This window comes from Trichechus manatus, unplaced genomic scaffold, assembly GCF_000243295.1.
Source record: "Trichechus manatus latirostris isolate Lorelei unplaced genomic scaffold, TriManLat1.0 scaffold00071, whole genome shotgun sequence".
Lineage (NCBI taxonomy): Eukaryota > Metazoa > Chordata > Mammalia > Sirenia > Trichechidae > Trichechus > Trichechus manatus.
Window position 1 is genome coordinate 9,980,051 of NW_004444007.1, and position 27,242 is coordinate 10,007,292.

Consider the following 27,242-nt stretch of genomic DNA (forward strand, 5'->3'; position numbering starts at 1 on the left):
TAAGTTTCAAAAGGAGAAGAAGAAAAAAAAAAAAAAAAATTTCCAAGTGTGAGAAGGATTCAACATGTTTATTGCTGGCTCTGGGACAGATGCCTCTAGAGCTAAGGGCAGCCCCCAGCTGACAGCCAGAAAGGAAATAGGGACCTTAGTCCTGCAACTGCAAGAAACCAGGTTCTGCCAACAACCTGAATGAGTAGAGAATTTTCCCAGAGCCTCCTGACAACAGCCCAGTGGGCTAACACCTTGATTTTTGCCTCATGAGACCCACAACAGAGAAACCAACAGAGATCAGCTACAGAATTGTGAGATAATAGACTTGTGTTGTTTTAAACTACAAAATTGTGATTATTTGTTGTGGCAGCAATAGAAAACTAATATACACACACTAATTCACAAAACAAACGGATGTACCCGACAAAAACTATTTCAACTTTCTGCAAGTAGTCTACAAATGTAACTTTCATTCCCATGATTTTCTCTTCTTTTTTCCCCTCTGGTATTAGAAGAGTTGTTTCTCCTCATCTGTATGGTCATTCCTTCCATCTGTGTTCTGGACACCGTCTCCTCTGGACTTCTCATGAACCTTGACTATTGATTATCTTCCCTGTTGTCTCTCTTCTCATTTCCTTCTTCACTGATTCCTTCTATCAGCATTCAATCATGAGCAAGATGCTCCCGTTTTAAAGAGCCCTCCTGTAGCCCTCCACTACTGCTTTCTCTCTTCTGCTTTACAGATGGTCATTACACAGCTGTCTATTTTATCGCACCCCTGCTTTAACCAGGACCAAGCTAAGCCAAGGAGGTTCATAGTTCTAAGCCCCATTCCAAGTAATGTCATTGAAATATTTATTCCATATTTATTCTGTGAAAATCAGAAGGAACAGATTTTTTTTAGACCAAATGTGCAGCTCCTGTCCAAAAGCAGGATCAGAAGGCAGAAAGGGACAGGAACTGGACGAATGGACACAGGGAACCTGGGGTGGAAAGGGGGAGCATGCTGTCACACTGTGGGGACTGCAACCATTATCACAAAACAATGTGTGTATAAATTTTTGAATGAGAAATTAACTTGAGCTGTATACTTTCACCTAAACCACAATTAAAAAAAAAAAAAAAAAGAGATCCATTTACTTACGTACACTGGCCAAAAAAAGAGACACTTTTGTGGGGAAGAGGGGTGTAAAATTTTCCCCACTTCTTTATATTCTTGTTCTCACTTTGGTTTTCATTTGCTAGCTTCCAATCCAGATAACTTCTTTTTATTAATTAATGATGTTTTATTCAAGCAAGTAGTGATTCAAATCGGGGCAGCGTCAAAATGAAAGTAACTCTAAAAAAACTACACCAAACCCACTGCCGTTGGAGTCTATTCCAACTCAAGCAATCCTATAGGACAGAGTAGAACTGCCCCATAGGGTTTCCAAGACTGTAATCTTCACGGAGCAGAGCGCCACATCTTTCTCCCATGGAGCGGCTGGTGGGTTCCAACGCTGACCCTTCAGTTCGCAGCTGAGGGCTTTAACCACCGTGCCACCAGGACTCCTTGAAAGTAACTCAGATGTTCCCAATTTGAGATCAAAGGCTAACTGGTTTTTTAGGGTGAATGCAGAAGCGAGGCAGAAACACGATGTGATTGGCCAAAAGTCTGTTTTATTTTATTTTTTTAGGTTTATTGTTTTTTATATAATCCTATTTTTTTGTTGTTGTTGTTGAGAACATACACAGGAGAACATACACTAATTCAACAGTTTCTACGTGTACAATTCATGACATTGATTTCATTCTTCAAGTTGTGCAACCATTCTCACCCTCCTTCTCTGAGCTGTTCCTCCCCCACTATGGTAAACTCACTGCCCCCTAAGTTTCCATCTAATCTTCAAACCTGATAACTTCTTGAAGTGCATATTCAAGGACTGAAAAATTAGATGACACACGCATCATTCGGTTTCAGAATTTCAGTAACTACAATTTCACACATATATTGAATAGTCAACAGAGATAGGTCTGCACTTAGGAGGAGGACTGAGAAGTATTTTAAAATTTTTACTTACGGTCACTGCCTATTCTGGTGGGAAAGGGACCAAATTTTATTTTTATTTTACACACACACACACCCACCCCACACCCCACACCCATGTATACATATATATTTATAGCAGCTTTGTTGAGATATAATTCACATCCTATATAATTCACCCATTTAGAGTATATAATTCAGTGGTCTTTAGTATATTCACAGAGTTGTGCAACCATCACCACTATCAACTTTGAACATTTTCATTACTCCAAAAAGAAACTCCACACCATTAACAGTCACTCCTCATTCCGTCCACCCCCCCCCCCCCGCCACCTCCCGCCAACCCATATTGTATTTTATAAATTTATTCTGGTAATGTTTTAGTACCCTTTGTAGATCAGTACTCCAGGAAGCCAACTCACTGGCCACCTGCTGAACCCAGTTCTGCCTCACCCAACTCAATCAGGATTCCATCCCACTATGTTAACAAACTCCCTCTGGTTAAGGTCAGCAAAGACTAACAGCTGATTTTCAGTCTTCACGTTACCTGCTCTTTTAGGAGTATTTGCTATATATGACCACCCCATCTTTCTCAAAAAGAGACTTTTCATTGGTTTCCACAACACCATGTTCTCCTGGTTTTCTCTAATCTGTCCAGTTATATATTTTCCCTCATCTGCAGTTTTCTCCTCCTTAAAAAAAAAAAAAAAAACCCCAAACCCATTGCTGTTAAGTCAATTCCGACTCATAGTGACCCTATAGGACAGAGTAGAACTGCCCTATGGAGTTTCCAAGGAGCACCTGGTGGATTTGAACTGCCAACCTTTTGGTTCGCAGTCGTAGCTCTTAACTACTACACCACCAGGATTTCCTCTCCTCCTTTAGCTAACCTATAATGTTGGACTTTCTCTTGGATCTCTCCTCTTCTCACTCTGTACTCTCTCCAGGCCATTATTATCCATCCATATGCTGCCTATTCTCAAATTTATATCTCCAGTCCATACCTCTTTTCTGAGTCCCAGACCAATATACTCAGCTGCCTACTTGACATCTCTACTTATATACATCCCACATCTCAAACTCTTTCTGTTTAAAACTTAAGTCATCAGTTTTTCCCACAAACCTGCTCCTTGCACTGCATTCCGTCTTGGTAAATGGCACCATCATCTATCCACATGCCCCCTCCCACATCCAATTAGTCTGCAAATTCTGTCCATCATACTTCAAATCCACTTCATTTCCTGCATTCCCATCACCACTCTCCTTACCCAGACCACTGCCATTTTGCATCTGGATTGCTGCAAAGCTGCTTATGGTTTCCCCTGGAGTCCCTGGATGATGCAACTGGTTAATGGGCGAGGCTGCTAAACCAAACGTTTGAGGTTTGAGTCCACCCAAAAGTACCTTAGAAGGAAAGTCTGGTGATCTACTTCTGGAAAATCAGCCACTGAAGCAGTTCTATTTTGAAACACGAGGTTGCCATGAGTCAGAATCAACGGCAACTAGTACACTCACCCCATCCCCCTCCAGTCCAGAAGTAACATGGACGATAATGTTAATAAAATGTGATACATAGTACCTTTCACTTGCTTTCCCGAATACCCAAAAGACATGTTATGTAACACAGAACATTTGTATACATAGTCTAACAGATACCAGCAAGTATAAGAATATAGTCCAAAGATTTCTTTAATAGAAAAATATTGTACTAAACTCTTCGAAGTTAAAAAAAAGACAACAATAAATCAAACTAAGAGTATATAGATACATAGATTTTCCCCCCACCATAGAGCCACTGATAAGATGATTGTGAGGACAGAGCATATGATATAGTGCTAAACTTTAAAACATCAGAATAAGAATGATATGCATTATATGTTACAATTATCTTACATAATAGAAATCTAAGGAAAAGAAACTAGACACCAAAATGTTAACAGCGATTATATTTCCTCCTTCATTTCCCAATGGCTCAATAATATGGCAATATTACTTTATCATATTTTTGATAAAGTTTAAAATAAACATGCTTTAAAAACAAATATAAATTTAAAATATTGGCAAATAAGAAAAGTTATAGCAGTACAAATACAATTTAAGAAATGGTGGTCAAAAAATGTGAACTTTGGGCCAGAAATACCTGGTTGTATGTACTGACTATGCCACGAAGTTGAATGTGATCTTTGTAAATTACTTAATCTGTCTTTAGTTTCCTCATATGCAGAGGAGGTTAGAAGGTTGCTGAAAGGAGTAAATCAGATAATATAGGTAAAGTATTTACATAGTCCCTGGCATATAATAAAAAACCCATTGCCGTAGAGATGATTCCAATTCATAGCAACCCTATAGGACAGAGTAGAACTGCCCCATAGGGATTCCAAAGAGCAGCTGGTGGATTCAAACTGCTGACCTTTTGGTCAGCAGCCAAACCCTCAACCACTGCGCAACCAGGGCTCCTGGCATATAATACCCGTTACCATTGAGTCAATTCTGACTCACAGCAACCCTGTAAGTCGGAATCTACTCAACGGCAGTGGGTATTATATGCCAGGGGCTCTGGTTATATAATAAGTCAAAACCAAAAACCAAACCTGTTGCTGTCAAGTCGATTTCGACTTACAGTGACCCTATAGAACAGAGTAGAACTGCTCCATATGGTTTCCAATGAGTGGCTGACCTTTTGGTTAACAGCCAAGCTCTTAACCACTGCTCTACCAGGGTAGGTGTCTGCTCTTTGAATGGGCCTGGAACACTGCAATATCTGAAAATTCAAATCCCAGAGGGTGAGCCACGCAGACTTAATCTTCACTGTGTTGGGTGTTATTGTCTCCCTAACTACACAGTAAGCTCTCTGATGTCATGGAATCATTGTATTACTGCCTTGTAAACTCTGGAAGCAGCAGTCAAGAAATCAAACAACATATTGCATTGGGCAAATCTGCCACAAATGTCCTCTGTAAGGTGTTAAAAACCAAAGATGTCACCTTGAAGACTAAGATGTGCCTAAGCTAAGCCATGGTGTTTTCAATCACCTCATATGCATATGAAAGCTGGACAATGAATAAGGAAGACCTAAGAAGAATTGATACATTTGAATTACGGTGTTGGTGAAGAATATTGAATATACCACAGACTGCCAGAAGAATGAACAAATCTATCGTGGAAGAAGTACAGCCAGAATGCTCCATAGAAGTGAGAATGGCAGGACTTTGTCTCACGTACTTTGGACATGTTATCAGTGGGTCCAGCCCTGGAAAAGGACATCATGCTTGTTAAAGTAGAGAGTCGCTGAAAAAGAGGAAGATCCTCGATGAGATGGATTGACACAGTGGCTGCAACAATGGGCTCAAACATAGCAACAATTGTGAGGATGGCACAGGATCGGGCAGTGTTTCCTTCTGTTGTACATAGGGTCCCTACGAGTCGGAACCAACTCGACGGTACCTAATAACGATGCAGTTAAGAAAACAGTACATATCTGCAGAACTTATCTGCTCTTATAATAACTGCCGCTCTGAATTTACCTAAGTCATTCACTCAACCAACAAATATTTATTGACTTACCACTTTATGCCCAAGGTGTTTATCTAAGAATCACCATGTCTATTTTATGAATGTATGTGTCAGCAATGGGATTTTTTTTTTTTATTAATGTTGGATGAGATTGTTTATTTTAGCATTATTTATTATTTTGCTAACATCCAGCATACTGCCTGGCATGTAATTATTGAGTGAGTGAATAAACAAATCAGCAAACTTTAAAGAACAAACCAATGGTAATAACAACACAAATAGTCTTAGAACTTGTGTTATGTTATGTTAAGTGCCCTTGAGTCGGTTCCGACTTACACCAACTCCATGAGCAATTGAACGAAACACTGCCCAGTCCTTTGCCATCCTCACAATTGTTGAGCCCATTGTTGCAGTCACTGTGTCAATCCATCTCATCGAGGATCTTCCTCTTTTTCAATGACCCTCTACTTTACCAAGCATGATGTCTTTCTCCAGGGATTGCCCCTCCCCCCATAAGATGTCCAAAGTATATGAGACAAAGTCTTGCCATTCTCACTTCTAAGGAGCATTCTGGCTGTACTTCTTCTAAGACAGATTTGTTTGTTCTTCTGGCAGTCCATGGTATATTCAATATTCATCATCAACACCATAATTCAAATGCATCAATTCTTCTTCAGACTTCCTTATTCATTGTCCAGATTTCACATGCATATGAGGCCATTGAAAATACCACTGCTTGGGTCAGGCTCACCTTAGTTATCAGGATGACATCTTTGCTTTTTAACACTTTAAAGAGGTCTTTTGTAGCAGATTTGCCCAATGCAATATGTTGTTTGATTTCTCAACTGCTGCTTCCATGGGCGTTGATTACGGTTCCAAGTAAAATTGAATCCGTGACAACTTCAATATTTTCTCTGTTTATCATGCTGTTGCTTATTGGTCTAGTTGTAAGGATTTTTGTTTTCTTTATATTGAGGTGTAATCCATACTGAAGGGCGTAGTCTTTGATCTTTATCAGTAAGTGCTTCAAGTCCTCTTCATTTTCAGCAAGCACAGTTGTGTAATCTGCATAATGCAGTTGTTAATGAGTCTTCCTCCAATCCTGATGCCACATTCTTCTTCGTATAGTTCAGATTCTCTGATTATTTGCTCAGCATACAGACTGAATAAGTATGGTGAAAGCATACAACCTTGATGCACACCTTTCCTGATTCTAAACCACACAGTACCCCTTGTTCTGCTGGAACAACTGTCTCTTGATCTATGTACAGGTTCCTCATGAGCACAGTTAAGTGTTCTGGAATTGCCATTCTTTGCAATGTTATCCACAATTTTTATGATCCTCACAGTCAAATGCCTTTGCATAGTCAATAAAACACACGTAAACATCTTTCTGGTATTCTCTGCTTTCAGCCAAGATCCATCTGACATCAGCAATGACATCCCTTGTTCCATGTCCTCTTCTGAATCTGGCTCGAATTTCTGGCAGTTCCCTGTTGATGTACTGCTGCAACTGTTTTTGAATTATCTTCAGATGTTTATCATATCAAAGGAGTATCTGTAGAGCTTGATTTACTGAAGGCACAGGTTTAGAAAAAAAAATTGACAAGAACACACTTACCTGTCAGTCCTTTCTATCCCTCAGAGCATTAAGCATCATTAATTTTGGAAGGTGATGAATCATGGCTTCAGTAAACTTTGATACATTGTAAGGATAAAAAGCGCAATTAAAAAAACAAGAAAAACCCACCTCTTTCTGTGAGACTGATAAATCACTATTTTTCAAACCATAGAAATTAAGATGAATCATTTGCTTTCATATGTTGACAATTTACTTTATAATGGAAAAACTTCATACTATTATATTTACTTGGGGATATTGAAGTGATACAATACAATGACCTAATTATGTATTTCACAGTATTTAAACTAAGGCACAATAGTACCTACAAATTCAAAACTACCTCTTGAAAAGCCTCCCTGACAGACAGAGGCTTTCTTCTGACGCAGCAGCAGGATTTACATCATGCAACAGTGCAGAAAAGGACAGCAGGATATGTTTTGAGCTTTTAAACATCATTTGTATACTCCACAACATCATTTTTTGAGCACTGTAGGACATTTTATTTATACCTACCTCCATAATGTCATAAAATATTTGGGTCATGAAGTTGGGAGTAGGTGGATACTGCCCCCTCCCGCAAAGTTGCCTGTTTCTAAATATTTGAATCTGGTCCCTCTATGTTACCAATGGACAAGACACCCACGCTTCTGAATTAGACCTGTGCTTGTCTGTAAAAACTGTTGGTTTGAATTTCCATTTACTTTGACTAGCAAACCAATCCATTTGCTATTGCTTTCTGGGCAAAATGCCTGGGCTTTTTTAAGTTGAAAATGAGTTACTTATTGAAAAGGAAAAGGAAACCCAAGGAAAAATACATTTTAGTTATTGGTGTTCTGGTTTCTTACCTTTCGATAGCTCTGTATGAGTGCATTTTCCACAAGAATAATGTTGATTCTTTGCTTAATTCAGGGCCGTTTTCATTTAGGGGAAACTTCTGTATTGTAACAACATCCTACAGTTGTCAGTTTGAGGGGCCGCCTTGCATGCCCTTTTTTTCTAATTGGCTGTTTAATAACCATAGATAAATGATTGTTTACCAACGTTATATTCGTACTAGGTACCCAGAGATGCCTCTGATTATTTTTGTTGATTATATGGAAACACCTATAAGCCAAAGCAAATTCTAAACATAATTACCTTATCTGTAAGTAGATATTAACATAATATCTATTACATCATAGATATTAACACTGTGTCTATCAATTAAATTCCATATCGATTTGGTCAAATGCCCTCTGATTGTTATCCTGGTTAGAATCTCTGAAGCTGACATCATTTATGTATAAAACTGCCCAGCAGGTGTATAAAGAGCAATTGCCAGGAAATGTAGAGCCTTGAACATTTTTAAGATGGCAATACCCCTTCGAAAAAAATAACTGAGGAGCTCATCAAAGAAACCACACAAACAATAAAAAAACGAACTCACACGGCCGTCTTGTGCCCCAAAAGCTGCCGAAAAGCGCAGCGTTCAGCTGAGGAGGGAATCATTCTTTCCTTGTTTATTTTGGTTACGGTTTCTTACCCTAAATGAGAAGCAAATCAATTAATAGGACAAATGACACGGTGGTTAGTCAGCGACGGGAAAGTATTATTAGCCTCATTAACTTGGAGCACCCTCCCAGCTCATACCTAGAGTTGCCTGCCATCAAGCAGCTCGTGGCTGACCCTGGCAGGCAACCCTGTGAGGTCTGGAAACCCACCTCCTAGACTCGGTCCCGGGCGACACCCTTTGAATAAACACTTGTGATCCTGAACCTCACTCATCACCGTCAGGAAGCAGTTCCTGAATCAGTCGGGGTGCGGGGGTGGGGGATCCCTTCCTGGCCCCACCCCTAAAACTTGCTGAGTCGCAAGCAAATAACTTTCTCAGATTGATCTCTGTCACCGCACGGAGAGGTTTGCTCCGGGGCCCTCAGCCTTTCCGCCCAGCGCCAATCTGCCTTGCCTGCCAAGCCCCTCCTACCCTGCACCTTTAAAGGCTGGCCGAGGGGAGGGTCGCCTGGAGATTTCTTCTTAAGAAGTCGTACCGGTTTTTCTAGCTCCGCTGTGCGCCAGCAGAGCCACAGCAGCAGGAAGGAGCGCAGCCGCCACCGCTGCCGCCACCGAGCGGGCGGGTGAGTCACTGTTTGGAAATGGAGTGGGCGGGTGAGGGTGTGAGAGAATGAATGATGTCAGGAGCGCGCAGGGCGCAGGGCGCGGGCCGCGCCGCGGGCGGGGAGAGCCGGGCGCGGGCCGCGGTAAACACCGAGCGCCGAGCCTCCGGCCGAGCGGGGCAGGGAGACCCCGCCCTCGGCCGCCCGGAGCCGGGCCCGTGCTGCAGGGAGGCCGAGTGCGGCTTCGGGGGCTGCGGCCGCCAGAGCGACCCAGAGAGGTGCTTTCCCCTGCGGGGCCGCGGCGCCAGAGGGCGAGACCCCCAGCAAACTTTCCAGCGGCTTCGGCCCGGGGGTGGCAGTGCCTGGAGCTGGCCGCGGCGGCTGCGGCAACGGACTCTTCCCCCTCGCAGATCCCCCTCCCGGGAGCAAGTGCCTTCTGCTGCGAGCTGGTAAGGAGCGCCCGGAGAGGCTGTGGGGAGGGGAGGATGGGCTGAGAAGCGGCGCGTCCTGCGGAGCGCAAGGAGAGGGGAAGGTGCAAGAATAACCAGGGACGTGGCCCTTATCCTGCCCCCTCCCGCCCCGCCCCCGGGATCCTTCCTCGGTTGTGTTTGACGGTTGTGTGACTTAGTCTCATTGCTTTGAGCATTCAGCCCATTCATTGGTAACCATTTCGGGTAACTCGGTCCTGGCGTTGAAGGGACACAGGTTAAGCCATACGTTGTCCAGAGCCACCCGAGGTCATGGATGAAGTTCGGGTGGCGGAGGAGGGACTGTCTTGTTCTCTCTTGAGAGGCACTTACTAATGATGTGTGAACGGTAATAGCACAGCTCTGGGCTGCCCACACAGAAATCTTTCAATGTTTGGCATTCCAGAGCTTGCTCCCCTTAAGAGAGACTTGACTTCTTAGCGCAAATATGTAGGAGTGGACCCCGTCAAGATCTGTGGCATGTGGATAATTATTAATGACCTGCGGTCCTGAAATAGCTCAGATGCCCTGTAATCTTTTGTTTTTATTAATCTTTGCCACGCTTCTATTTCAAGTCTTGTGGGCTTTAATGTGACCGTAAAATCATTTTGATACGTATAGTACATTTTGAAGAGATTTCAACTGTTTAGTGTCTCTGGGTAGGTGATGGATTTTCAATCTATACTTAACTTTTCAAATCATTGATTTCTCCCCTAACTTCAAGGTCTATTAGCTGTGGGTCCCCGGGCACGTTACTTCAACACTCTGACCCAGTAAAATGGGTGATTATAACTACTTCCTCATGAAAATTAAAGTGCAGAACACCTAACATGTTTTCTGGCAACCAGACGTCAATAAATCATAGCTGTTTATATATAAATAGTAGTAAATTCCAGCTGGTTTAGGAAATAAACAATTCATTTTCACACATTTTCCTGCTTATCAGCCTGGTGGGCTGAGGTTTAGCACGTGAAATCCATGTTAGGGGTCTCTTTTGACAAGTGCTGGGTTTGCAGGAAGTTCAAGTGTGGATATCTGAGAAGTTTTTGGTTCCAACTTTGTGTCACGGGAACTGCCACTCAGACAGGGGCTGAAAGTGAAGAACCTGGGATTTGGAGGAAGAGTGAATGTGTGGAAAGTTCTCTAAAACTTTACCCCTACCTTTTTTTTTAAGGAAGCAGTGCAAAATTTTCCTTGTATCGCCCTTCCCTTGGTTTGCTCATATTCTTACTTTAGAACAGTCTTCTGGTTGAAGTGTTTTTATAAGAGTTAATATTTAATTTGGTTTCTTTAGTTTTATTTTTAAGTAAAGGTGGTTGACTTATGAAGCTGGAGTAAAACACTTGGACACGTTTGGATTGCTACCTTCTTTTCTCAGTTTCTCTTCTCACGAACCTCACAAAAGCCAGGGAAAATATTTGGAAGGATCTTAAGCGTTTGCTGAAGTTAATGAGAACATTTGGTGTTACCATTTCTATAACATCAACGTTTAGAGTCAAAGGTCATGGGACATGTTTTTCCACAGTGTAATGTAGAGAAATCATGGACATCAGACCTGAAACTATCTCAGTAATTTATCAGCTGTTTTATTTTGAGCAAGTTACTTGAACTCTCTGGGACTTTTGTCAGACTTTAAACAAAATGGTATTTATAAAACATCTGGCCCAGAGTATAGGAGAAAAAATATCATTTTCTTACCTCTATTAAAATAGATAATGGAATACAATGAGAACTTTTTTCTTTTCAAGAAATAATACCTTGAGGTGAGATGTTGTTTGTTTTTTAAAGGAACAATTACTGAGAATTCTAGACAGTTTCAGACTTAAGAGTAGTCTACTCACTTTTATCTAATTCTCTTATAGGGGAACTGAAGCCTCTTCCTAACTGCTACTATGAGACATTTATTCAGTTCATTCATTCGGTTAATGTTTAGCGAGCAATGACTATATACTAGCCACTGTGCTAGGTGCTAGGGGCGCTAAGGTGAAGGAACAGTTACTGCCCTTTAGAGGCTTACAGTCCAGTAGAGAGAGACCCAGGTCTTTGATTATGCTTGGGGATGGGGGTGGGGGAAGGCAGAAAGGAGGAGCAAGAACCCCAGAAGTGGGAGAGAGGTGGGGAGTTGGGAAGAAACATGGAAAAATGAACTAGGCTGCCTCGCTTTGATAATGCCTTCGTAAGGGTTCTTGCATTGGAGCTCATAAATTCTTACGAGGCTGAACAATGCAAGTATGTTTTGCTTTATCCAATAAAAATATTATAGACAAGTTCAGCCCTTAAGTTAAATAATTTTAAATGCTCCAGGCAAGCTTGTTTAAATGAAATATGAAAGGTCCATTCAGCCAAGATTTAGTTTCTGAATTATCATTGTGTATGAATATTTCAGTTTATTAATTTTCCCCATATTATAAGTAGTGTCTTACTTATTGAAAATTTAAAAATACGGGTAAAACAATTCAGCCATAATCTGACCAACCAAAAGCCACTTAATATTGTATCTTCCCATTCTTTTTTACCGCTTCGCACGTATAATACCAAGAGCTAACATATATTGGCCTTGCTGTGGGCCAAGCAATGTGCCAATTGCTCTATGCACGGACACTCCTGTAATCCGCACTCCATGCCTATGAGGTCAGTACGATTATTATCCCCTTTTTACTGAGGAGGAAACTGATATTGAGAAATCAAATAACTTTCCTGAAGTTGCATAGCTAGAAAGTCACTCTTTACAAAACCAAGTTCATTTTCTACATACTGTTTTCTAACTTACTTTTTTTCACCCGGCTATATTGCATGGACATCTCTCTGTGTCACTGGAATATTCTTATACAGCATCATTTTCTGTTGTGTGAATATATCTTGACTTAACCAATCCCCTATTGTTGGACACTTAGTTTATTTCTAGTTTTCATGGTATTAAACAACTCTGCACTAAATATCCTTTTAGCTGTATCTGTGTGCGCACCGTGATTATTTCAGTAATTCTGTGTTTTAAAAAGTGAAATGTAATGCTTAATTTAGCTGCCTTTGATTTCTTTTCTTTCCTTCTTTCTTTTTAAAAACCGTATTCAGAATTAGAAAACTTTCTCCTTTCCCTTTAATTTAAAATGTAGGAGTTTTAATTTCTATGTTCCTGTAGTGTTTTTCATAAGATTGCAGCAATAGTATCCGCCTTCTGTGTAGAGCTGCACAATGTGTCCAGAGCTAATTATACAAGGAAGTTATCAGATGAAAATGGAACATACAGACTTACTTAAACCCCTGTTTGTATATTTGATAGTGTTATTAGCCAAAAAGCTGGACTTCTTTGATGGGCAACTTTAGAAGAATGGAACGGTGCTAATTTTGCCGGGAATGTCTCTGAAGTAAACGCTGCTTCTACAGTTTGCTTCCTTAGTACCCAGTCACATAGGGAAGTTAAATATTTCAAATATTGCATTTAGCAGATTTATCACCAGGTTTCGAATAAGCTTTATTAATTTTTAACAGGTCACCTTTTTAAAAACTTTACAAGTTTGTTGTTTGGTCTCTTGAAAAGTATACCATTAGTAAGACATCTTGGGGTTGATTTAAGAACGTGTAAGAAATTTCCATTAGCTAATTTTCATTACAATGATACATTTTTTTCATTTACATTTTCTCAAGTTTTACTGTAACACCTTCTTTGCTGCTGTGAGTCAAAATTTTAATTTAGCCTTTGGTTTATATTTCCATCATTCTTAGTTAATTTATCCTTATAATTTTTGATAAAGGATGTGGAATATGAGTGATGTTAAATTCAGCCTCTTCACTTACAGAAACCCAAATCAGTTCAGTTTATTAATTTCTAACAATGACTTGTAATTCAAAGCAGAATTAAGTAAACAGATAATAGATTTAAAGTATAAATAAGGTAATGAGTTATTTACTAGTGGGTTTTCCCTACTGCCAAACTCACGTATCATTTGATGATTCGCTCACAACAATTTCAGATACAGCCTTACAGTCTGTGTCTTAGACAGCTTGTGTTACTTAAAACTTTCAAATTAAACTTGGACTAATTGTTAGAATTTTTTTAAGAATAAGCATTAACTGAATTGAGTGTTTTATGTATGGATCTTTTCTTCCAAAGTACCCCTTCCTGCAATTGAAAAAAGACAAACTAAAAGTCATCTTGTTAATGCTTACAGAACACTGAGCTTCTGTTAAGGGTGATGGGAAAATTTAAGAATGGTTAATGGTGATGGCTGAATACCATGATGGACATAATTAATGTCATTCGACTGTACCTTTGAAGATTGTAGAAATGGCAAACGTTTTGTTACATATTTATTTACCATGATAAAAACAAAAAGTATTTAACTAAAAAAAAAAAAAGCCATCTTTTTAAAGAGGAGTGGGTGAGAGGAAGTGAAAGGCAACATATTCAAAGCTAGAGAGGCAGAAAAGACCAGCCAATTACTGAGTCAAGGCAAGTGAAAACTCTGAAAGCGTTTGTTATGGATTGAATTGTATCCCCCCAAAATATGTGTTGTAAATCCTAGCCTCTATGCCTGTAGAAACCCTGGTGGCGTAGTGGTTAAGCACTATGGCTGCTAACCAAACATTTGGTAGTTCAAATCCACCTAGGCGCTCCTTAGAAACCCTATGGGACTCTGTCCTATAGGCTTACTATGAGTCAGAATCAACTCCATGGCAATGGGTTTGTTTTTTTGGTTTATGCCTGTGGTTATAATCCCATTTGGGAGTGGGTTGTCTTTGTTATGTTAATGAGGCAGGATTAGAGTCAATCTCTTTTGAGATATAAAAGAGGATTAAAACAAGCAAGTGAGAGGAGAGATGGGATAAGATAGCTGCCAAGACACATGGAGATCTCCAAGGAACCAGAAAGCAGAAGCTAAAGGGACAGGACTTTTCTCCAGAGCTGAGAGAAAGAGAAAGCCTTCCCCTAGAGCTGGCACTCTGAATTCAGACTTCTAGCCTCCTAAACTGTGAGAAAATAAATTTCTCTGTGTTAAAGCCATTCACTTGTGGTATTTCTGTTATAGCAGCATTAGATAACTAAGACAGGGTCCTTCAGGAAAGTGCCACTTCTCTGCCTGGTAGTGCCTTCGCTGAGGCTTGCTTTTGTGGTGATGCATTTTGATTTTGATGTCAGAGCCAGCCTTGGGCAAAACTGGGAAGGAGCTGAACTCTCTGCCCTAGACACCCCACCTCCAAGTTTTCCTGGCAGTACTTGCCTATACCAAGAAGGTGCCTGATGAATATCTGAATAAAGGCAGATTGCTACCTAATTGTAACTGTGTGACAGAGGCATCGCATTTATGGATAATTGGGCGCTGAGTACCTATCACTAGAATTTAACGCCCTCCTTTCATTAAATGGAGCCCTGGTGGCACGGTGGTCAAGAATTCGGATGCTAACCAAAGGGCTGGCAGTTCAAATCCATCAGCCGCTCCTTGGAAGCTCTATGGAGCAGTTCTACTCTGTCCTGTAGGGTTACTATGCGTGGGAATTGACTCCATGATAACGGGTTTAGGTTTGTTTGTTTTTTTTTCTTTCTTTCATTAAATTAATTAGAAATGCAAAATGCATGATAAGAATTTTTTTAAAGTTTCCCCACAAATTGAAGGGACTGAAAGGTAGGCTAACTCTGGGGAAAACAACTGCAGAAAGAAAGATGGGAATGTGCCAGAGGCAAATTCTGTGTCCCTGGGAGGGTTGTCCCTAATCCCTTTATTCCAGAGACCTGCTGGTGACTGGCTCATCCTGTTGCAGCTGGGAGTGGGGTCATGGTTGCGAGGCCCTGGAGAGCCTGGCCTGGGAGGGCCTGAAGCCCAGGGTCAAGAGCCTCTCTGGCCTGCTCTGCCAATGAGAGTCATCTGGGGAAGCTGCCTCGTAACATACGTGCACACACCACCTAGAAGTGTTAAGGGTACTTTTCGTTGAAGCTTCACCTGGGAATTACTTTAATTAGGTAATCTGACCTAACACCTAGAGAAAATATGTAGAAATGAGCTTTTATTTAAGGGTAGAGAAGAGAGTTCAAGAAAGAATAAGTGGTTTCGGATCATGGACCACTTGAGAGGGACAAAACTAAGAAGGGATAGCTTTAGTAGCAACCCATCTCCAAAGCAGAGACCTCTCAGGACAAGGCCCATAGTGGTAGTTAACTGTGAAGCCTTTGAAACAGGGAGACCAAATGATTGAGTTGGCTCTCCAAGCTTCACGAATCACAGAAGCTAGAGCCATTGCAGTAAAATAATGATGGTTAAATAAGAGCAGATAACGATGAGACGGGTACTTGTTGTTATAGTTGTCGTTAGTTGCCATCGGCCCCAAACTCATGGCAACTTTATGTATTACGGGGACTGTTGCCCAGTTGATATGTTTGAGTCTATTGTTGTGGCTACTGTGTCAATCTATCTCATTCTCGCTGACCTTCTACTTTACCAACCACGATGTCCTTTTCTAGTGATTAGTCTTTCCTGATGACGTGTCCAAAGTAAGCAAGCCAAAGTTTTGCCTTCCTCACTTCAAAGGAGCATTCTGGTTGTATTTCTGATTTGTTCGTTTTTCTGACAATTCATGATATATTCAATATCGTTCGCCAACACTACAGTTGGAATGTATCAATTCTCCTCTGTCTTTTGTTTTTCATTGTCTAGTTTTCACATGCCTGTGAGGTGACTGAAAACACCCTGGCTTATCATCAAAGTGACATCTTTGCTTTTTAAAACTTTAAAGAGATCTTTGCAGTAGATTCGCCCAGTGCAATACACTGTTTGATTTCTTGATTGCTGCTTCCACGGGCAATGATAGTTGATCCAAGTAGAATGAAATCATTGACAACTTTAATTTTTTTCTCCATTAATCATGATGTTGTTTATCAGTCCAGTTGTAAGGATTTCCGTACTAGTGAAGGTTAAGTGAGATGCTGTCTTCATCTTCAGATAGCGCTTTGAAATGGAAACTGTTATCTTCGCTGTGGTGGTGCAGAAATAGTTTAGAAAGCTTGATGCATCTGAGGCTGCAGAGCCGATAAGAAGTGGAGCAGGATTTGAAGCCAGGACCAGCTGAATCTAATGCCCATGCAGTTCCCAGTATCCTTCATTGCTCTCTGTAATCTCGCCATCAGGGTGATGTGCCAGATCTTTTATTGATATACTTTGATATAGAATTGTATATCTGTCACCCCATCTCCTGGAATGTTTCTCTGGCGTGTTCTGCCTTCAGGACAGGAAGTAATGTCAGAAGTGAACACCTGATGGCTTAGGCAGATTTGTGTTTGAGTCCCAGCACTAGCACCTGCCACTAGGTAACCTTGAGCAACTTCCTCAGATGAACCTCTATTTCCTGTTTGTAAAAAGAAAAGAAAATAGTCTAATAGCCTTTACTTTATAAGATTACCATATGGATTATATAACTTTATATGTATAAAACATTTAGAATAATGCTTGACTCATAGTGATTACTAAGTGGCTCAGCTATCTTTTTTTTTTAATTGTAAATATAAGACACCCTCTTGGCCCAGTGGTTAAGCACTCAGCTGTCAACTGAAAGGTTGGCGATTCGAACCCACCAGCCACTCCATGGGAGAGAGATATGGCAGTCTGCTTCCGTAAAGATTACAGCCTAGGAAACCCTATGGGGCAGTTCTACTCTGTCCTATAGGGTTGCTATGAGTCAGAATATATGTATTTGAATATATATAATATCTATAAATCGGTATATATATATTTGATAAATTATATATATATGTAAACAGAGCTTTGCCATTTCAGCATTCTTCACATGTACAATTTAATGACATTGTGTTCATCACGTTGTACACCAGCACCATTATCCATTTCCAAATTTTTCTACCACCCTTAGTAGAAGCTCAGTGTCCCCTAAGCCAATGAGTCCCCTCCATCCTGCCCCTCGTGCTATCATTATTTTTTTACATACAAGCTGCACCTGTAACTTTTAAAACAGGTTTCAATTCTGTTACCTCCAAAATTGAATCCTTCTTTCTCACTAAGGAAATTTGTTTCTCCTGAGATAGAATAGCCACTATCACCTGTTGCTTGTGCTGATAGGGTCTGCATTCTACTCCTAGCCCTCCCTGTCTTTCTTCTGGGGTTAAAATAAAATAACTGAAGTTGGTTATGCACTGCTGTTGAATTGAAGACCTTTCATAAGAAGTATATAATGTCAGCCGTGAATGCTGAAAGGCTTTTGAAGCTGCAACCACAATATGCCTGCACTCCCTGCAGATGCTGTTGGGGTGCGTCTAGCACAACTGGTACTGTGCCTCACAGAGCTCGGCCTTCTGGGCTGTATTGTACCATGAGCACCACTGTCCCAGAAAATGCCAGGAGACATTAGGAATCACAAACCCTACTGTCCCTGCCGAAGCTGTGCGTCTTTCTTTAGGAGGCCCTGAGACAGTTTATTTAACACAGCTGCTACTGTCTTCTGAGATTTGCATTTGTTCAGTGAGTTATTTAACCAACCAGTTATTATGACCCCAGTAGTTGCTATCAAATTGTAATAGCAACAAAGGACATCGTTATGGTTAAATTAGTGTTCTATACTGCTGCTTCTGGAAGAATGTCATGGAGTATTTTTACATGTGTGTATATATGATGTCATAGCTTTTATGATGGATTAGTTAATGCCAAAAAGTATGCTCCCTTGTAATACAGTTTAGCAAGCTATAAGGAGTCCCCTGGGTGGCACAAACGGTTAAGCTCTCAACTACTAGCCAGTACTTTGGAGGTTGGAGCCTACCCAGAGGTGCCTTGGAAGACGGATCTGGCAATCCACTTCTGAAAAGTCACCTATTGTGAATTAAAATAGTTAAAAGTTCTAATTGGAGGAGAGTAGCTTGTACACTTGAGGTTTCTTTGTTTTTTAATTGCTCTTGGAAATAGTGGTAGGCAGAATAATGACCTCCCAAAGAGGTCCAGTAGGTCCCTGGGTGGCACAGATGGTTTGTGCTCGACTACTAATCTAAAGGTTGGCAGTTCAAGCTTACCCAGCGGTCCTGTGGGGGAAGAAAAGACCTAGTGATCTGCTTCCATTGAGATTACAGCCAAGCAGACCTATAAGCGAAGTTCTACTCTGTAACACGTGGGATTGCCATGGTTCAACGTCGACGAACAACAGCAGCAAAAGATGTTCACATCCCAGTTCCCAGAATCGGTGAATATATTAGGTACCATGACAAAAGGGAATTAAGTTTGCAGATGGCATTTAGTTTGCTAATCAGTTGACCTTGAAATAAGGAGATTATTCTGAATCATCCATGTGAGCCCAATGTAATAACAAGAGTCCTTAAATGAAGAAAAGGGGGGCAGAAAAGTCAGAACCAGGGAGAAGGCGGCATGAGAAAGACTTGATCTGCTGCTGCTGGCCTTGAGAATGGAGGAAGGCCACAAGCCAAGGAATACGGGCAGCCTCTAGAAGCTGGAAAAGGCGAGGAAACATTCCAGGAAGGAGTGTGGCCCTAAGATGCCTTGATTTTAACCAAGTGAGACCTGTGTCAGACTTCTGACCTCCAGAATTGTAAGATAATAAATTTGTATTGTTTTAAGCCACTAAATCTGTGGTAACTTGTTACAGTAGCATTGGAGACTAATAGAGAGAGCTACAATCTATGTTTTGGTTTGCTCCTCTCTACCAGCTCTAGGTGAGAGCAGCCCCATCTGTGATTTACTGTCATGGACACAGTGGGTGTCCATCTTTAGGGCTATTTTATTTTACATATACAATTAACCACTTTAGGAGGGCAGGAGTTTTAATAATTGAATACATCTTTGTAACTAAAAAACGTGTTGCTATTGAGTCAATTCCAACTCATAGTGATCCTATAGGACAGAGTAGAACTGCTCCATAGGGTTTCCAAGGAGCAGTTGATGGTTTCAAACTGTTAACCTTTTGGTTAGCAGCCGTAGCTCTTAACCACTACGCCACCAGGGTTTCCTCTTTGTACCTAGGAAATGTTTAAAATGACAATGCTAATGTTTCAACAAGAAGAGAAGCCTTATTGATTCTGGAGCAAGTAGAGCCACCTCGGGCTTTTTGGTCAGAGTTGCCTAATAGAAACGTGGCTCTGTGTCCCACGTAGTGGTGGTCATAACCTTGTGTTTGTTTGGGGTAAGATGACAAGCCGCTGATGGTGATGCTGGTAAAGGTTATCAGTTGACTTTTGACTCCAGGTTCCCTGTAGCTTTGTAAAACCTGTTATCTGCTCTGAGTGCCTAATAACATCAGTATGGATCCTCTGAGAGCAAGGGCTTCATAAATTCTAATGAATTAAACAAATAAAAGGTGATATCATTCACTGGATCGTCTACAGTAAGCACCTAGAGGGCTGAAGTTCCCCAGAGTAACAGTATCTTGGGATGGCAGTGTCACTTTTTAAGTTAAAAATAGCAAGGATTGTCATAATAGATGGGGTTAGCTTTTTTTCTTTTCTTTTTTTTAGGAATTCTCCAATAACAATCTTACATAGTGATTTGGAGACGACCTCTTTCAGTTAAGGGCTCCCCTTTTGTACAATGAAGCAATGTAAGAAATAAAAGTTTGGGAATTTTCCTGTGTCTTAAGAAATGAAACAGTACTGTAGGATTTTGATGATTTTTAAAGAAATGGCAGAGTGGAAAATTCACTGGATGATATAAATATATAGCTGTTTCTGGGGGGAAGAGACTGTCTTGTGTAGAAGTATGAAAAAATTAGAAACACTACAACCATGGAGATAGAATATTTTCATATTTATAGTTCTTTTAAATGTACCCTTTTTAGATTTGGAGTCAGTATGTTAATTTAGAGGAAAAATATATATATATACACATAAGTTGGATTGGTTTATCTTTATAAATGTGAAGGTTTGGAAGAAACTCAAAGAAATATGGAGAAAAGAAAAAAGTTTTTGTTTGTGTTCTAAAGTGCTTTTGGAGGAGATTTTTCTGGGCTCTCATTTCTTTAGTCTGGAAACTTCCCAAGCCCAGGCTCTGTGGGTACAGGGACCCACAGGACTCTGACTCATTTGCTTGCATTCTGCCCTCATAAAGCAACTCTTGGTAAGTGGTTTGCTTTTCCCTACCAGTTTCTTCATAGAAGGATGAGGGTGTCTTAGAAACCAGTATTAAGCAGCTATGAAGTAGCCTTCACTAGTACAAGAAGGGTATCTATCACATCTCCCAGCCATCATTGGTAAATTAATCAATTGATGTTCTCTGGAGTGTCTCTTGTTAGTATGAACCAGTGCTCCTGAGCTTCTCTCTCCTGGATGAACTGATGAAATAGTTTCTGAGCTTGCAAAGACCAGACCCTGGACCAACGTGCTGACCTGCCCCCCAGGAGGTAACCATCCCCTGAGAACTCAGTGCTGCCCAACAGAAATATAATGAGAGCCACTCATGATAGCCACATACGTAAGTTAAGTTTTTGAGTAGCCACATTACAAAAAACAAAAAGAAACAGGTGAAGTTAACTTTAATAACCTATTTTATTTAACCCAGTATATAAAAGTATTATCAATATGTAATATTATCAATTATAATCAATATAAATTTCTTGATTTTTACTTTTTTCCAAAAGTCTGAAATCTAGTGTGTAATTAATACTTAGGACACATCTCCATTTGCACTAGCCCATTTCAAGGGCAAAGTAGCCACTTGTGACTAGCAGCTTCTGTGCTGGGCATTGTAGCTTCCACCAGCCTTATCCTTAAGCAAGAAGACCTCACATAAATCTGAGAATAACCCCTTAATATTTTCCATCCAATGACTTTGGTATTGTGTTTGGTTTTTCTTTTTCCTTTTTTATTGTTGTAAAAATATATATAACATAGAACATTTTCCAATTCCACATTTCCACATGTACAGTTCAGTGATGGTATGGTGTTTTAGACACAGAATTACATCTTGGAGTTGACTTAGTGAGGGCCATAGAAAATTAGTTCTGGTCCTTCAGCCAGTATGAGTGAACAGGCCAAACGGTTCAGTGAAACATCTCTGTAAGTCATTTATATTTTAGATTTGTGAATTTGGATGCCAGGAGGTGTGCTGGGGCCTGTAAATAAAATATTTTGACTATTAAGACCAAAAAAAAAAAAAAAAAAACAAACCCATTGCCGTCGGGTCGATTCAGACTTAGACAGTAATCCTAAAGGACAGAGTAGAACTGCCCCATAGGGTTTCCAAGGAGTGGCTGGTGGATTCGAATTGCTGACCTTTTGGTTAGCAGCTGGTTTCCTAACCACTGCACCATCAGGACTCCATTTAGATTATTAGATTCCTGCAAATAGAAGAGAGGGCTGCTTATCTGCCTTTGTGAGCTGGGATATGGTAGAGTGTGTGCAGCGCCTGGCCTGGTCTCCAAAACTCAGGGCATTGCCACGTTTAATTCCTCTCATCTGTCACCTTGCTGTCTACCTGTTATGGGCCCCTACCCTGCCCCACCCTACCTTTGCCTTTTTTATATGCGTATTGTTGTTTACTAATTTGTGCTCTTGTTCAGTTGCTTATTGTGACAATTTGGGAAGCGAGGGCACTGGAAAATCTAGAGCAGAGAAATCATTATTTGATATCAAATATCGGTCTGCCAGGAACAGATAAGATTAGAATGTAACAAGACACAGGCACAGTACCAAAGAAAGAGAGGGAGAGTAATTCTGTTGGAGGAAAGCAACGAAATATCGAGGAAGGATTTCATAGTGAAAATTCCCCCAGGCCATTGAACAAGCCACTGCTCTCAACAAGTTCTCAGAAACGTTGTCTTGGATTTCATAAATGGGTTGACTTTATCAAATACCTATAATACACAAGTGGCTGAGACATAGTCCCAAACCCTCATCAATTCCTCCTGAAATTAATGTATTCAACACAATTTTTAAAGCACTTGCTATGTGCTAGACATTATTCTTGATTCTGGGGATTCAGCAATGTACAATAATCAAGGCGTCTACCCCAGCGGAGATGTCTGAGTTTATGCGCTGAGAGAAGAAAAGGTGCTAAAAAAGGAGGATGATCCGATGAGAAGCAAGTAAAACCAATAAATAAACCAGAAACATACAGATTTGGGTAAGTTCTTTAAAGGAAATGTGGCAATATAGTGGAGAGTAACTGGGAAGGCATAGTCTAGCAAAGTCAGGAAAGGTTTATCTAAAGGGGTCATATTTGAACTGAGAAGTGAAGGAGGAGAAGGAGCCAGCATAGGGAACAGCATGTGCTGAAGCCTCTGGAGGGAAGGAGCTTGGTATACACCGGAATGGAAAGGAGGCCAGTCGGGCTGCAGTGTATGAAGTGGAGGGTGGTAGGAGATAAGGTGGTGAGGAGGAAGCGCCAGGTTGGGTAGGGCTTGCAGGCTTTATAAGAAGTCTGAATCTTATTCCAAATGTCTTGTGAAGTGTTCTTAGGAGGAGAGGGGCATGATCTGATTTATGTTTGTAACAGATCTCTCTGGCTGCTGGGCAGAGAGGGAAATAGAAGGGGGCAAGAATAGAAGCAAGGAGATCAATTAATCTATTGGCAGCATTCTACATGAGAAGTGGCACTGTTTGGAGTAAGATAGTGGTATCAGAGATAGAGGTGGGTGGATTTGAGAGTTTTGGAGATGGAATCAACAAGACTTACAGATATGTTTGTATGTATTACATGAGAGAATAATAGAAATCAAGCCTGACTCCTAGTTTTTTGATGGATAAGGGCATTGTTGGAAATAAGAGTTCTGGTTTGGCTGTTGGGTAGTTTAGGTGCCAATTAGTTATCCTAATGGAGATAGATGTCAAATAGCCAGTTATGATTGAGAGACCTGTGTTCAGGAGTTTTTTTATGTACTCAACATAAAAGTAGTATATAAGGTCTTGAGAATGGAAATCTAGAATCACCGAGGGAGATTTTGTAGGCAGAGAAGAGAGATTGAGCTCAGGCCCGGAGAAATAACAGCGTTAATAGGTCAGATAGGAGACCAAAAAGTGACCAATGAGGTAGGAGGAGGACCAGAAGAGCAGTGTCCCAAATGCCAAAAGAATCAAGTGTTTAAAACAGGATGGAGTAATCAGTTCTGTTGTAAGTTCTTGAGTTGTTGAGTAAGATGAGAAGACTGTGTGCACTGCGTTTAGCAATGCAGAGGATATGTGTGATCTTGCTGAGCATTTGTAGGGGAGCCATTAGAAGCTCAAGTGAATGGGCCTCCAGCATTCCCCACAAGGAACTTCCTCATTCTCTCCCTTCTACACTTTACCTCTAGGGGCTAGACGCCTTCTTTGTGTTCAAGTACCTAGCCCTTTCTCTGTCACTGGACTGCCTACCAGGTTGTAATATGATTTTCTGCTAATAACTGTGTTCTTTCCAGACTGTGAGCTCCTTGAGAGCAGGATTTATACACTTTTTGTATTTATATGTTTAATGTATGGTACAGACATTCAGCACATGTTTGCTGAATTAATGAGTTGAGTATTCTCAAATACTGCTTTTTTTTTGCTTGTATTGCCTTCCACTGTTTTCTGTCAGGCAGAGGCAAATCTGCCTTCCTGATTCCCAATCTGCTACCCTCTTCCCATGCCATCTGTTTTCTGTAACTTGCCCGGGCTGGGGACACATTTTATCCAGTATTATACTTCCTTCTCCTCTTCTTCCTCCTCCTTGTCCTCTACAGTTGCCAATGGTTGATTCCAAAAGCTTGCTTCACCAGTTGCCATCGAGTCCATTTTGACTCATGGCGACCCCATGTGTGCAGAGTAGAACTAGTCTCCGTGGGATTTTCAAGGCTGGGACCTTTCAGAAGCAGACTTCCAGGTCTTTCATCTAAGGCACCTCTGGGTGTGTTTGAACCTCCAGCCTCTCAGTTAGTGGCTGTCTTAGTCTGGGTTCTCTAGCAGAGCAAAACTGGTGAAGCATGTCTAATATACATACAGAGAAATTTACTTCAGGGAAATGGCTCACACAGTGGAAGGGCTGGCAAATCCCAAATTCATGGATCTGCTGGTGCACAGGGTTACAGGGACTGTCAAATCCAAAATCTGCTGGTCAGGCAACAGGCCAGAGACTTCTTCAGGCTTAACATTACAAGAACCGGAGGTTAGGCAACTAGAAGAGTGCAGGGTCGAGAAACAGTGCTTGAGCTTGGCCAGAACATCCATTTATATACTGGAGACAGGCCACACGCCCAAGGAAACTCCCCTTTTGACTGATTGGCTGCTCGCATCAGATCACATTATAGGAGAGCACATGCCAAACCATTGAGATTCATAGGCTAGCCAAGTTGACCCGTAACATTAACCATCACAGTAGCCCGGAGGTTAACCATTTTGCAGCACCCAGGGACTCCTTAAAAAGCCTTGCTTAGCTCTAATCTTTTCTTCTTGAATGTTTCCCTTGAACCCTATACCCTTCTTGGGAGACCATATGTGAAACCCTGTGGAAATCACTTCTCATTTATTTCAGAAACTTCAGCCTTTTTCCACCTCTGAGTTGTTTGGACAAAGTTATCTGCAGCTACACTGTACAGTTTGCCATTCCTGAAGCTTTTATTTGCTTCATTGCACACTTAAGTATCTTAATGCCCTTGAAAGTTTGGGCTTCACTGCCCTAGTAGCAACTGACTAGCAACCCCAGAGGGTTCTTTTCAGCAAGTTTTTCCTTTTTTGGCCATTATTTTCCCACCAAGGCTATGTGAAAGTGATTTTTTTTCTTCTACACTACTTCTGTTTGTTTTCCACTTAATTATCCTCCTGTTGCGACACTCCAATTATGCTAGTTGCTGTGGAGATACTAAGTGTATCGCTGATGGAGGATTATTCCTTTAGGTGGAAGGATAGAAGCAAGAGGAGGATATAAATCTTGTTTTCATGCAAATGTTTTCTAGTAACAAAAATAACTAAAAGTTACTAGAGACTTAGATTCAGAAATGTCTATACAGGGCTTACTTACGTTTTTAGAAGGGACTGGCTTTCTTAATTAAAGAAAACATTGATTTAAGATTCTGGTCATATTAGAGATTAATTCCCTGTTTTTATACTTGACTTCATTCTTTAAGGAGCCCTGGTGGCACAGTGGTTAAAAGCGTTCGGCTGTTAACAGAAAAGTGTGGCTATTCTAACCCACCAGTCACTCCAAGGGAGAAAGATGTGGCAGTCTGCTTCTATAAAGATTTACAGCCTTGAAAACACTATGGTGCAGTTCTACTCTGTCCTGTAGGGTCATTGTGAGTTGGAATCAACTCGAGGACAGTGGGTTTGGTTTGGGTTTGGGTTCATTCTTTAATTTATATCCTTTGTTTAATAGGGTGTTGCCCACATATGGAGAAAATCTTCTGTGAACTTCATCTTTTTAAATGCATTTCTTAAAACCTTTTTTTTTCCTTTAACTTTACTAAAAGGGACATGTTTTAATATCACTCCATTTGGTTTTTATTTGACAAAATCTTGCTATTTTCTATGAACTATACGATAGTTAGGGTGATATATCCTGGTTTCTCAGAATAGTCCTGGTGTATGCCTGTTGTCCTGGTGTAATTATTAGTTAATAAACCTCTCTTTCAAAATACATAACTGGCCTGGTTTGGTCGTTAAATTATATGGTCACCTTTTTATAGGCCACATTTATTAGAAATCTGAGGGAATTAATATTTTATATACTTTTTGTTTTAATCTACATAAGTTTTAAATACACACACACATATATACATCTATATGTATCTACACATTTTTTCTTTTACTTTTTCCAACTAAACTTATAGAATCTTGCCAAATGTCTTGATATTGTACAAAAGTATATATTTTTATTGTTGCTGCTGTTGTGAGCAAGTCAAAAGAATTTCTCATGTTAGAGTCCTGACTTTCTCATGTTCTTTATCACTGTGATTCTTTTTCTTCCTATTGGTCATGGTGCTGATAGATTAAATATGTCCAGAGGACATAGGTTTATCAAGGATAATTCACATAATGTATTTTAGGTTGGGAGGAATGTAGAGAATATATATTTGAAATTAGGTAAAGGAAGCTATAGTCTGTGGGATTTATTTCTCTATCATCTGTCTCTGTGTGTAAATGTGTGTGTGTGAAAGAGAAATTTAGACCAAGCTAGGTGGTTCAAACCCACCCAGTGGCTCCGCGGGAGAAAGACCTGGTGATCTGCTCCCGTAAAGATTACAGCCCAGAAAACCCTATGGGGCAGTTCTGCTCTGTCACGTGGGTTCAACTCAATGGCACCTAACAACGATGGTTCTAATTATCTGGCAAAGTCATGGAAACTGGAGTAAAGTGTACTGGTCTTAATGAACCATCTTGTAATTTCCAGTTACGGCTCAATAAATTTTGGAGGTAGGCTCAATCTAACTGTCAAACAGACTTCTAAATTTGCAGTGATTCCTTCCTCTATTGTTCCTTCATTGGCACTAAAAAAACCAACAAACAAAAAAAAAAACAAACCCGTTGCCGTGGAGTCGATTCCAACTTACAGCAACCCTGTGAGATAGAGAACTGCCCCATAGAGTTTCCAAGGAGCAGCTGGTGGATTCAAACTGCCAACCTTTTGGTTAGCAGCTGAGTTCTT

The 27,242-nt window shown here is 40.6% G+C and overlaps 1 protein-coding gene across 5 annotated transcripts in view; it reads left to right on the plus strand.

Annotated features, from left to right (window-relative positions):
• Positions 1 to 8,934: 8,934 nt before the first annotated feature.
• Positions 8,935 to 27,242, plus strand: part of SGMS2 (sphingomyelin synthase 2) — a 109,956-nt gene continuing 91,648 nt past the window's right edge. For 2 of the 5 annotated variants that reach the window (XM_023734785.1, XM_023734783.1), the window contains exon 1: positions 9,472 to 9,696. The gene's annotated coding sequence lies outside the window, so the exon portion shown is untranslated. Of the gene's footprint in view, positions 9,269 to 9,471; positions 9,697 to 27,242 lie in introns of those variants that run through there. The other 3 variants (XM_023734786.1, XM_023734784.1, XM_004380221.2) reach the window with 3 other exon arrangements.